Source organism: Octodon degus, unplaced genomic scaffold (genome assembly GCF_000260255.1).
Source record: "Octodon degus isolate 3935 unplaced genomic scaffold, OctDeg1.0 scaffold00094, whole genome shotgun sequence".
NCBI classification, from domain to species: domain Eukaryota; kingdom Metazoa; phylum Chordata; class Mammalia; order Rodentia; family Octodontidae; genus Octodon; species Octodon degus.
In genome coordinates this window covers 3,456,452-3,468,643 of record NW_004524670.1, presented here as the reverse complement: position 1 = coordinate 3,468,643, position 12,192 = coordinate 3,456,452, and positions in this window count along the sequence as shown.

Below are 12,192 nucleotides of genomic sequence, written 5' to 3'. Positions count from 1 at the left end.
TCTCTCTCTCTCTCTCTCTGTCTCCTTTCTCCCCTTTCTCCTTCTTTCTTTCTTGCTTGCTTGCTTGCCTGCCTGCCTGTCCTCCTTTCTGTCTTTTTTTCTCTCCTTCCTTCCTTCTTTTTTCCTTCATACTGGAAACAGAACTCAGAAGCTTTGCATTGACATACATCATCATACTTTAAAAAGCTTTTTTTTTTTTTTCTTTTGAGACAAGGTCTAAGTCACTGTATTTTCCAGGTGGGTCTCAAACTTACAATCTCTTGACTGATCCTGCAGAATGCTGAGATTACAGGCATATGTCACCACTTCTGGCTCTGTTGCATTAATTTTAAACTAACTGACAAATCCATCACCCATTCTCGGGCAGCATCAACATCTTTTCCACCCAAGGTTTGTTATTTTGCTCAAGCACAGCCTAACCCTCTCTTCCATTTACGTTGTGCTCAGGGTATTCCTAGTCATCCTGTGGTTTAAGTTTGAATGTTCTGGTCTCAATTTTTGCTTTCCATTCAAACTTAAACTTTACTGTTATAATCTCTGAGCACATCTTTTTTATATCATTAGCTGCACTTTGTCATAGCTAGTAATATATTTGAACTTCATTTTCTGTACTAGAAAGAGAAACTTAAGAGACTCTTAGGAACTAAGGACTCTTAGACGTCTCTTAGGAAACTCTTAGGGGACTCTTAGGAGACTCTTATGGGACTTTTAGGAGACTCATAGGAGACTCTTAGGAACTGTACAAGAGACTTAAGTCTCTTGAGGGCAGAAGCCATCTATCTTATCATTGTATCTTTAGTGTTTCTTTTCTCCAGTGCTTAGAAAATTATCAGTAAGAATTGATAAACAAATGAAACCTCCAATGTCTTGATTTTTTCCACTGCAAATAATAGACTGTAATCACAGAGTTGTTATCAGTATGAATTAATGTGTATTTTAAAAATAGTAATCTAGTGTATGTTTTTTGTTTTTTTTTTTCCATTTGTGTATTTGGTACAGGGTCTCACTACCCAGCTTGGACTCATGTTGATCCTCCTGTTTTCACCCTCCCCAGCACTGGGATTACAGGTGTGCACCACCACGCCCTGACTCTGCCACTAACTCAGTGCGCCCAGGGGTGGAGCTGACCTGGTATGCTAGACTAGGGAATGAACCCTAGTCCTAGTGCTTGCCAAAGCAGGTGCTTTGTCCACTGAGCTATCTTGCTGGCCATAGTATCCATTTTTATTTAAGTAAATACAGTTTTCATTACTAATAAACAAGTGTCTCAACATAAAACGTTCAGGAAGATACTTCATAAACATACTTCTATAATATTATAAAGCCACATAAAATATACTGGATAGTGAACAACAAAAACAAAAAAAGTTTTGATATGGGGTTGTCAAAATATAGAAATTTCCTGCAAGAATGGTATTATTTTGCCAACTGGTGTCCTGACTGGTATGTAGGTAACGCTGCAGTTGGCAGAAGCGCTTTACAATGTCAGTGAAGCATTAGTTGAACTGCGATGGGTAGACTTATCAGGTATGACGGGAGCTAAGTTTATCTGCATCCAGGAAACAGATGGTATCCTAATTCAACAAAGCAAATGCATCAGCTGCTTATGAAAGAGATGAGTTCAGGATAGTCAGACCGTTTACTTTTGAGGGGGTAATTATGGGCAGAGTTTTCAGCAATTTGGCTTGTCAGTCCCAACATCTGTTGCTTTTGCTCTTGTACTACTTAGTTCCTAATGACAAATTGAACAAGATCAGAGTGAGTGCATGATAACTAATAAACATCTTCATGAATAAAATCATTTAACATCAAAAGCAGGGTCATGGCATCACGGGATGCAGTTTCCCGCTACTATTCTTTCTATATTTTTTTTTCCATTTTTACACAGTTCTTCCACTCTTCAAAGATTCCTAATGTCATCTATCTCTTCCGAAGACGACATTCATGATAACGTCCTTTTTATAAAAAGAGCCCTAAAAGAAACACATGTGTAATATAATTGCAAGAATGTCTGATACATGTTTTCTGATGTAGGACTCTCTATCACAGTCATATCTGTAATGAAACTGAAAAAAACAACAACATTGAAACAAATACAAAATGATTTGGCTCTGCCTTCTGCTTGCCCATCTGCTGTTATTTTTTTTTTCCTCCTACAGGCAAAATGTTAGACAATATTTCAACTTAGCATCTCATAGGCAGCTACACAACAGAAAAGATACACTATATTAATGGTTCATTTATTTATTGTTTTTTAGTCTGGATTCTGTTTTTTTTCCCCTCAGTTAACAGCAAAGCTAAGTAGATCATTGTTCTATACAACAGTATCTTTCATCCTTTATTTAAAAACTGCTGTATATATCTAGTTTTTCTGTATAGTGAATAAATTGGAGTTCAGCTCCATGAAAACTGATACATAGCATAATCAAGAGCTTGTGGTTGACTTTAGGTAAGATAAACTCTAGAATCAAACTAAAACATGTGCCAGGTACTGAATTAAGATTTTAAAATAATTGACTCGTGTCTGAAAGAGACCTCCAATAGCATTAGCTCATAGATTCCTACTGAGGATAAACCTGGATATTGAAAATAAAATCTGTATTATGGTAAAAGTGAAAAAACTCTAATCTCCATCTCATCATGTTTCTCTTACTTGTTCATTTAGTAAAGGCTGAATGACCTCAGGCCTCATCAGCTTTATGTAAAAGTGGGGTTACATGAACTTTAATTTTCAATCTCCCCTGGCTTTTGTTTCTAATCTGTATAATTGTAGATTAGCTTGCTTAGTGCTTCCAGAATACTCACAGCTGTTTCTCAGAATTTCTAAGAAAGAGTTTATATGGGTATTGAGTAGATTCGTTCATATTGTTCTGTTGTAATGTTTTGTTAAAGATTCAAAGAGCCATGTGAGTTGACAGAGAAGCCCCACACCTGCCTTGACCACAGAGCAAGCATTTCCAGGAGAACTGGGACTTTGAGGCCACCTTGGGCTCCCTGGTCCTGGCCAGAGCAGGATGCTCTCACGCTTTCCACTCCCAGCCCCTCACCCACAGATGGCACCAAGATGCCTAGTTTGCACTTAAAGCTGTGAATTTTGGCTAAGAAGACCTCTGAATTAACACTTCTTTGTGTAAGATCCCTTTGTATGATGATCCTTTTATCTACTCCAGTTGTAGTTCTACATCAAATCTAATTCTAGAAATAGACTAGATTGTCTAGAATTGTCTGGATCAGAACAGGCATATGTTTTCATCTATACCCTCATTTTGTGTCTTCAGATACCAGTGCAGAAGGAAAAGGGGAAAAAATGAAAGAAACAGAAGATTCTTTTTAATCTATCACAAACAAAATTGAAAATGCACATTAATATTAGTTAATTGATCCCTAGGTTGCCACAGAGCCAATATTCTGTAAAGAACAAGTCTAAGTTCCAGTTGTGCTCTGAATTATAAGAAGAAAGTTATTGAGCACAAACTATGAGCTAGATCTATAGTAACTGCTAAGAAATTAAAAAAGAAAAAAAATGAGGCCTTAGCTTTTTTTTTTTAATTTTAGGAGAGCTAGGAATTATTGTAGACTTCATTGGTATAACTAATTTTGGATAGTCTAGATTTTGAGAGAAAATTGTCAGAGGAACTGACAAGGTGAAATCTACTTGGCCTCTTAGTGGGTGTATGAAAAGACTGACTTAAATCTTCACATCCAGATAGAAAGAGGCAAAGGGCAGGGAGAGGGAGCAATACAGTGAGTAAAGTCAAAGCATTCTCGAGTGTTCTGGGCTCTTTGAGATATAGTGAAAAGTCCCGTGTGGGTAAGATGTTAAGCATATGCAGAGACTTTGATCGCCCTACTGAGATTCTCAGACTTTACCTTGTTAAGTAGAGAGTGGCCATTAGAAACTTTAATGAAGGACCTGATGCATTATTTGGTAGGATAAAGGGTCTGTCAGCCTGAGGTTATCTCTGAATCCACAACCTATAATTAAAGAAACTGAAGCTAAAACTGAACCTGAAAGTATTTGTTTTAAATGACTTAACAGAATAGAACAACTGAGCTGACTTCTGCTAATCACAATCAACCCGCCAATAGGTTACACATCCCTGGCCTCTCCACAGAGTTGGAGCCAACAAGAGGAATGTCTAGAGGCAGCTCCTCAGGTAATTTTTTTGCCTCACTTCTGTGTTCCTTCCATAAGAGCTTTTGCTGTTCTTGCTGTGAAAACAGTGCCCAGGACATTCTTTTGGTTTGGTGCTTCCTGGTTTATTAATAGTTCTTTATTCAAGTTAAACTGTTAAGGCACAGGATAACTTGGTTTGAACCCCACCTACACCTGCCTTACCAGACCCACCCTTAAGGCAGGCTAAGCCAGCCCCCCCCCAAAAAAAAAATCCTTCTAAACTGTGAAATTGGTCTTCTCCAGCACTCTTCTTTGAATAATTTTGTGCTGAGACGTAACTGTAACTGTAAAAGCACTTTGTGAAATGGCTTTTAGCTGGCAGAAAGTGTTGTAGGGAGGATGAGTTTGGTTGTTTTTGAGACAATCCATATCATAGGCAGCAAGGACCTAAATTAAGAATGGAGATGAGAGAGGGAAGGCTTTGAGAAGATTCAGAGCTTGAAAGACAAAAGAAGGGCAGCATTAGTGTGGCTTTGGCTTTAAACTTTCTAGCATAGACTATCGCAGGAGAATGCTGCGATAGGTAAACATTGAATCATAGCTTTCATTCATTTTTAAAACTCCAAGTAAACAATTTTAGATCTGTTTGGTGGAAAGAATAATAACATCTCAAATAGCACCATGTCCAATTCCTGGGGACAGGTCCTATATCCCTGAGAACACATTGCCTTCCGTGGGAAAGAGGGTTTTGCACATGTGATTTCTTTAAGGCACTTGACCTGGGTGATGATCAAGAACTACCTGGTGGGCTCCATGTAACCACGAGGATCTCTAGATTAGGAAAGTGAGAGTCCACAGTCCGAGAGAGGGGTAAGACAAGTGTGTGAATAGGGGCAAAGAATATGGACAGCCTGTGGATTCTGGAAAAGGTAAGGAAATAGGTTGTTTTCTTTTTCTCTAGATCTGGAAATACATCTTGGCGGACACCTGGATTTCAGCCCTTTTGATCCATTTGGAGCTTCTGGCCCTCACAGCTGTAAAGTAATACATTTGTGTTATGTCAATATGCACAAAGGACCTCAGTCCATCTTAATTAGGAGAATGTCAATAGTTTTCTTCTGTGAGACAATGATAAAATTCTTTATATACAAGTAATATTTTTATTTATACTTCAGACAACCTTAAGAAGAACTGAGAATGTTCCAGGTAAAGAACCAGCCTACCTAGGGCTGGATGGGATCACCTGCCTGGGACCCTTGCCGTTAGCTGATGATGCTGCCATAAATGTTAGGTTTTCTAATTAATTTTATTGAGAAAGAAATAGCAATGAGACAGTTTCAAAACCAATTAATAGGACAGTTTCAATAATTAATACATTGCATATTGTTGTCTTCAGAGTGGTTATTCATAGTACAAGATGCAGACATGATATCGTGTCCAAAGCTGCATAAGTGTTTCCTCAGCAGTTCTTGCAGCCCGAGTGCGCCAGCCCTGCTGCTTGCAAAGGCTGCTGCCTCCGTTTCTGGAACATTTGGCCCATGGGGCTCTCCCCCTTGTCTCTATGTCTTTGTTTCTACCTTTTATTTTGATGATGCTAGACTCTCTCCCCTCTCAATACACTAGCAATATTGGTTTTGTCACTTACAAAGCTGAATGAACTTGATTAAAATGTCCTTCTCAGGGGGGTCATCCATCCACAGAATGAACATAGTAATTCTCTTTTGGTCAGAATTTGGGCTTTGACCGCTTAATTCATAAACAAGTGCAAGGAATCTCAACATCAAAGTAATCATAGTTGGAGCTGGGGAGATAGCTCAGTAGGATAAGTGCTTGCCTGGCAAGTGCAAGATCCTGAGTTCAATCCCCAGTACCACAAAACAAAACAAAAGGAAACAAAACAAAACAACACAGAAAGTAACCATGGTCACCTAATCTCCCTGCCAGCGATCCCAGTATACATTGTTTCCTAAGGCCAATTTCTTTCCCCGCAGGGCTTCCTGTCTGATGAGTATAAGACTCATACTTCTTCCAGATACTTTGATGAAAGGAGAATAAAAGGATGAGATAAGTTTTTGCTATACAGCTCTGGGCATCACTGATGTTTAAAAGACTCTGTATAGGCTGGCTGTATGAGAAATAAGTAACTGAAGGACACTATTATAATAGAAAGACTATCTTATGTTTCAGTTTATGTATGGATGGGGCAAATGTTTTGGGTAAAGCATTTTCATTTTCCTGTCTTTAACCTGTTTATGTTCAGTCCCATCCCTCCTCCCAACTTGGAGATATAAATCAATGGTTAATGTGACTGGCTCAGAGTAAAAGAATTTGTTTTATTCTCTTTCAAAAACAAATGAACGGGGGCCGGGGAGATGGCTCAGTGGAATAAGTGCTTCCCTGGCAAGCGCAAGGGCCTAGGTTCAATCCCTGGTTGTGCCCCCCCAAAAAAACCCCAACAAATTAATAATCTATATTTAACGTACTTCTCTGTATATAGCCCAAAGAATCTGAAAACTTTGAAATAGACATAGAAAAAATCTTTTTCGACTAACATATCGAGTGCCTGTGATATGCTAGGCACTATGCTAGTTACTTTTTGCACAAATTCTTATTCAAATGTCTATCAGTCTTAAGGTGTTGGTGTTAATGTCTCCGTGTTCTGGGTCATCCTGATTATTGCCAAGGTGCACACAGCTAGCAAAGTAGAGAGTGGAGATTCTAGTTTCAGAGACAGTACTCAATTCTTCATCCTCTAGTTTTTTTTGTAGGGAATTCTTCAAACAGTCAGGTTGTATACAGATTGAAAACCATAGTATTATTTTAATTTAAAAAAGCCCTTTTATTTACTTATTTATGTATTTATTTATTTGGTACAGGGTCTCACTATGCAGCTCAGACTCATAGAGATCCTCCTATCTCAGTCTCCACATTGCTGGGATTACAGGTGTGCTACACCATGCCTGGTATTGGGGCCAGAACAGTGTGCCTAGTGTTCCAGGCAGGCATGGCATGCAGTACCAGGGATGGACCTTGAGTCCCTGTGCTTGCCAGGCAGGTGCTTAGACCACTGAACTATCTCCCCTGCTCCACAAGCCATAGTACATTAAGCAAGAAGTTCTGGATGTATACAAAATTTTTTATGGAGTAGCTATGTGACTTGGGCCAAATTATTCTTTAATCGCTTTGAGGCTTAGTGTTACTGGTGGCATTACACATGTAGTGGAGAATGGAATTAGTGTTCACTGAAAACCAGGTGTTTCAAAAGGTTTCATCTTTGCAGTAACTAGCTATGTGGTTTGGGGAAAACACTTACCTTATATTTGTCAAGGCCTTATATTTGTTTCTTTATTTTTAATGTGTAAAATGAGAAGAATATGGAAGGCTTGTTCTTTTTTAGCTCTGAAATTTTGTTATGCCAAGGGTTTGCAGTTCCAATAATAATGCTTCCACCCCAGCAGCTAGTTGGAGCAATTCTAACCATTCACTCACAGAGACACAATTTTCTTTGAACAATGAAATATTATCCTGGCTAGTTTGGGCTCCAGCCAGATATATTTGCTGAACATCCTTTAGCTTGAAATAGAAATTTATTGCTCAGCCATCTGTTACAATTAAGAAAGGGTTTGAAAATGTTTTCTGTGTGTTTGACTAATCAAGTTTTAGGGCCCTGTGGGTACTTTACAAATTACATGCCTTCCCTTCTTGTTGGCATCATTAAAAATATGGGATCTGGTTCCAAAATTTATTTACTCCCTTTTATTATTTTCTCTCTTCTCTTCTTCCAAAGGAACTTGCTCAGAGTCTCACGTGGACTAGAGTAAGCAAATATGCTTTAAGATAGACAATGAACTGTACCTGATGAGTGAGCTGTTTAGTCTCTCTCCATGTTTAAATGAATGTTTGAATTTTGCATGGTAAGTATAGTATTGGCAATCCACATCCATTGGAAAGTGGCTTAGCTCTGTAAGGAGTTAAGCCATTAAGATTCAGCTAGCAAGTGGGGTCTTTGGGCTTTCTCTTAAGAAAATAATGATGCAGTATGATACTGTTTGGTCTTTGATTTTAAATGACTCACCTTCATTGCTGATAGGCATCAGAAGTATTTCAGGGGTGGTTTTGTAAACTGTCTCATCTTTCTTTCTTTCTAGTTTTCTCAGCTCTGTCACTTTGTATTTTATCCCATACTTGATTCAAGAGGTAACAGGTGGGCTTTTGCTGTATAATTCTCCCCAAATTTCAGTTTGAAGTCTAGACATCTTTCAGTCATGTTTCACTAGTTCATGTAAAGAAAGGTATTTAAGTAGGCTAATTTCTGTAGCCACCATCCTCCTCTCTCCTCCTCCTCCTCCTTTTTCTTTTCCTCCTCTCTCTTCTTCTGTACTTGTAAATAGTTTCTATTTTAAAAAATTAGTTGTTTCAGGGGCAATTTTTTGACAGTAATATTTAAGAGTATTTTTTGAAATAGTTTTTATAGTTAAATATCATTCTAAGAACTCCGTTCAACCACAACATTTCTGCATGAGGAGGAAATTTATATGCTTTTTGCTAAAGCTTTTACATTTTTCAACATTTTCAAGTATCTGGTGTTTGCTTAATAAAGCTAAGTGTTTTTGTAGCATCAAGCAGAATGCGATTCATTGTTTTACCTCTCTGTGAAGAAATTGAGGTATTGAGACATTGTTAGGACTGTTTTTCCTTAACAAAGAGATAAGCAGTCTCATGGAGACGGCCATTGTTGGAAGACCATTAGAGTACATTCCAGTGCAGTTTCTCCAAGATACATCATTTTTCGCTTCAGCAACCTCCTGCACCAATGTCTTGGTTAATTTTCTCTCATTGCTGAGACAAAATAACTGATGCCCCAGATTAAGGAAGAAAAGTTTTATTTAGCTTACAGTTTGTGGAGGTTTCAGTCCATACTTTGCTGGCTCGAGGTAGGGCTGTGTGGCACAGGGGCAACAGTGCAGGGTGGCAGAAGACAGCAAAAGCAGCAAGAGCAAAAAGTGGAGAAAGCAAGCTGCTTTTCCTCCCTTGTATCACAAACTGACCGCACCTGCAGGGCCGGGGTGGCACCACACATCTCCATGTCTCCCCTTGTACAGTCTAAGCATGCTCACAAAGTGAGGACCTTGGCCCGTGCTGAGCTGCTTAAACATCTAAACTTCTCAAGCTGACACAATGTATCAGCTATTACAATCAGCAACACTTTAAAAAATTTCTCTTCCATGTACAACTTTTAAAAATGTGATAGCATAAAATTTATTGGTGAAAACCATTTGCTAATCAACCTGGAAAGCCAGCTGTTGTTTTTCAGTGCATTATGCATGAGTCTTCCAGTGTATGTGACCTGTCACCAGTACACTGATTTACAAATTTTTATTTTTTTTTCTGGAACTGGGGATTGAACTCAGACCCTTGTGCTTGCCAGGGAAGCGCTCATTCTACTGAGCCATCTCCCCGGCCCCCAGTATATTTTTTCAAGATTGGAATCTTTTTAGTTTTTCCAGTTGTATCTTGTTTTATTTAGTATGTTCATATTGATGTTTTAGTTGCTTACCAATGCTGTAACTTTTGGTTTTCCTTAAGGAAATATGTGTGTTATTCAGTATCTTCATTTTTTATTTTATTTTATTACTACATACTTGCAGTATACAGTGATTGTATTTGTCATGGGAGTTGGTACATGCACATAACACATCGTATTTCTCTTTTTATTTCCTTCTTCTAACTTCTCTCCACTTTAACTCCATTGCTTGGTGTCCTTCCCCTTTTCAAATGATCCCCCTCTTTCCTATTATCTTCTATTTTGCTCTGTAATTAACTTATATTTTGGGCTTCTCATACTTCAGGAACCAGACAATATTTAAACTTGTGTGTCTGATTTTTTATTTTATTAATTTTATTGAGACACAAATAGCAATGAGACAGTTTCAAAACCAATTAATAGGAGTTTCAATAATTAATACATTGCATATTGTTGTCTTTGTAGTGGTTATTCATAGTACAAGATGCAGACATGATGTTGTGTCCAAACACTATTAGTACAAATCTTTCTTCTCATTGATTTGAGAGAAAGTAGCTGTATATCTATCCTAACTATTTTATATATAAAGATACAAAATAGTCCTTCATTTGTATCCCCTTTTTCTGTTTAGTTTTGTCAGAGATAGGTATTCTACTGCCATTTAAATATTGTAGGTGCATGAATTCAGCAAAATAATCCAATACAGTCCAGTAGTCCATAATAGTAGTGGGTTATCTGTAGGACTGGAAATGTCAAAAGTTGCTGACTTGAGCCTTTTATAGCTCAGCATACTAATATGGCTTTACTTCTTATGCCTCATTTTTATACTTTTCTGCTGGATGTTTAAGACCAAGATAAAGCAAGACCTATATAACAAGAAATATAACTTTTGTATCTGACAAGGTCAGTCAAAGCCCCTCAGGATTTACCCTGAAACTCTGTACTTCAATTTGTAAATCCTTTGTTAGTGTCAGCCATGTGGATGAGTCACAGCCATTGCTTTACCAGTTTTCTCTCTGTGAAAGCCTAAGAGAATGTTTTCTCTCCATGTGACTCTCCTTAGGCACACTCTACATCATTGATCACTTTCCTCTTTGGCCCCATAATCTCCTTGATCAGAAAATTTGGGACACCACTGAGTTACATGATGTTACAGTATAGGTTCTCCTATGTCCTGAGTCCTCACTGACCTTGAAAGGCTAGGACCAAAATGTCGGCTGTCCTTGCAGCCTTTCTTTTTCTCTAATTTTTGGTCTGCAAACTTAAGTTGTTAACTCTCTCAAGAGAAGCTTAATGATATTATTACCCTAAAACATAGGCAATTGAGCTTAACTTCAAGTATTACACTTGAACCTGTGTAATACTAGCTTGCCTGGCAAGCGTGACCCTAGTATTGCACATTGCTATCTTCAGTGTAGTTGCTTAGTTCACAGGTATCAGCATATATAGTTAGTCAGGATGAGAATCTTAACAATTAACTGCTAGTTTCAAAAACTTGCTAAAGGGACTGGGGAGATGGCTCTGTAGAATAAGTGCTTCCCTGGCAAGTGCAAGGGCCAGAGTTCAATCCCCAGTTCTAAAACAAACAAACAAACAAACAAACAAACAAAACCAACCTTTTGAAGATTCTCAGGATCACTGCCTTACCCATCTTCTACATATAAATGTATGGCTTTGCCCCATCTTGTTTCCTAGCTTTTCTCCTTGCTCTCTCTTCATTGTCTAATCCTTAAATTCTCACTTTCCTTTTAATTGTATTATACCTTTCTATTTTTATTTTATCTTTTGAGTTCTTACTAGGGAGACTATATGATATTTACACATGTGGGTCTGGTTGATTTCACTTAGAAGCATATCTTCAAATGGCATCCACTTGAAGAATATAAAGGTTTCCAGTTTACCCTTCTTTAGAGCTGAGTAACACTCCATTGTATAAATATACTATATCTTTTTCATCCATTCCTCAGGTGATGGGCATCTTGGTTGTTTCCAAGATTTGGCTATCACAACTTGTGCTGTGTCTGATTTATTTCACTGAACATTGTGGTCTCAAGGTACACCCATTTTCCTATAAAGATTCCAGTTTATCTTTAAAATAAAGATTTTAAAACTTTTGACTGACTGTGACTTTTCTTGACAAAAATCCTTACTGCTTTGAATTCCAAGAGCTGTTTGAAATCACCAGCCCTTTTCCTTGTCAAATGGATGTGATTTGTAATTAAGTATCTCTTCAAGATTTCTGGAAGCATTGCATATTTCAACTTGCTTGCTATAAACTGTATGGAATGCACTGAGGCAATGTGGATTATTATTGCAAGCAAAGCCAGTGGATCCGTAGCTTTCCTCGGACATACAGCATTTTTTGGAACAGCTCCCTTCATATAGTAGTGCTGCAAAATAACACAAGATGGATTTCTTTATCACTAACCTTATAAGAATTATTCATGGGGGGCTGGAGAGATGGCTCAGTGGTCTAAAGCACCTACTTAGAGCAAGCTTGGCAAAGCATCGGGGACCACGGTTCAATCCCCCAGCACCACATGCCAGCCAG